The sequence below is a fragment of the Trachypithecus francoisi genome, unplaced genomic scaffold (assembly GCF_009764315.1).
Source record: "Trachypithecus francoisi isolate TF-2019V2 unplaced genomic scaffold, Tfra_2.0 Lachesis_group0, whole genome shotgun sequence".
Classification (NCBI taxonomy): Eukaryota; Metazoa; Chordata; class Mammalia; order Primates; family Cercopithecidae; genus Trachypithecus; species Trachypithecus francoisi.
The window spans coordinates 179793749-179795104 of record NW_022681453.1 but is presented as its reverse complement, the minus strand read 5'-3'; the positions used below and the strand labels follow the sequence as shown (position 1 = coordinate 179795104).

General features: G+C 41.4%; 1 pseudogene; it reads right to left on the bottom strand.

The window, feature by feature from the left end:
• Nucleotides 1-764: 764 nt before the first annotated feature.
• LOC117084772 lies at nt 765-932 on the bottom strand (annotated as a pseudogene).
• Between the last annotated feature and the right edge of the window lie 424 nt (nt 933-1356).

The following is a 1356-nucleotide window of genomic DNA, read 5'->3' as shown; positions in this document are numbered from 1 at the left end:
TTATTTAGGTAACAACGTGAGGAAGGGAGGATGACAGAGGTAAGGGTGGCCAGGTGCAAAAGGAAGGCAGATGATGGAAAAGGGTATATCCGGACTGGGGATGGACATTTGTTCTGGGAGAGAAAGACAGAGAGCAATCACAGATGTTTGAGCAGGGTAGTGAAATGTTGGACACACTATTTTAGGATACCATGTTTGGCAGTGGGCAGGCTGACAGGATGAGGAGAGAGCTGAGTCAGAGAAGCCAGTGGGGAGAATGTTGATGTTATCTGAATAGGAAGAGATGAAGGCTGAGCTCAAAGTGGAGGAAAAAATATAGTAAGAAAGGGTGGTTATGAGTCATTTCAAAGGTGAAATCCACGGGATTTAGTAGGTGACTAGCTACAAAGGATGAAGGACAGAGATGAGTCAATGGTGACTGCTCCCCTCAACCTACAACCACCCTATGAATCAAGCTGTGAACAACATGGATGACAGGCCGACACATTTAAGAGAAACCAATTCTCTCAAATGTTAAAGTGCATTCAATGTCTCATTGTGTTTCTTTTCCTTTCCAAGGCCACCCTGAGTGCCTGTTGAATGGTTACTCTCTAGCGTGTACTTTTCTTTAATTAAATGACACTGTGGTTAAGAACTCAGGCATTGGGCTCAGGCTGAGCAGGGTTCAAATTTTAGTATTGTTTCCTGGGTGTGTGGCCTTAAGCAAGCTCAGTAATGTTCTGAGCCTCAGTTTTCTTTTTTCTTTTTTTAATGTGGCTATAGTTAATTGGTTTTCTAAAATGTAGTGTTTTAAGAATTTAATGAGATAATACACATAAATGTTGTCACAGTATGTGGCACCTATATAAGTGCTCAGAAAATGATGCCAGTTATTATTAAACTGGTAAGAGCAGGCACTACACTTGCTCTTAGCCAAAAGCTCAAGAAGCAATTATGCAATTACTATTAACAAGGTGAGGTGAACTGTCTGACCATGTCTCAGAGTGGCTGTAAGTAAAGAGGATTATTAAAGTATATCTATAGATCAATGTAGCGAGTTAGATCCCCGCCCCCGCCCCCTGCCACCCTCTCTCATTCTCTTTCTCTGTCTTTCTCTATTCGAGGCCCAGAAACAGATAATACTGTTCAGCATTCTGCAGAAAGCCCAGCATCAGGAATGCGGATGAAGAAATAAAGTCTTAGCTCCAGACAATTTTTTCATCTCTAGATAGCTACATTATTGGGGAGTTTCTATTCTATTCTTTGTGCCAGAGATCATATCCCATTTCATGGATGGCTTTAGGTCAATAAATAGGTCTATTTTTTACTGTTCAAAAGGCTCCCAGACACAATTCATCTCAAACAAATGTCACCACC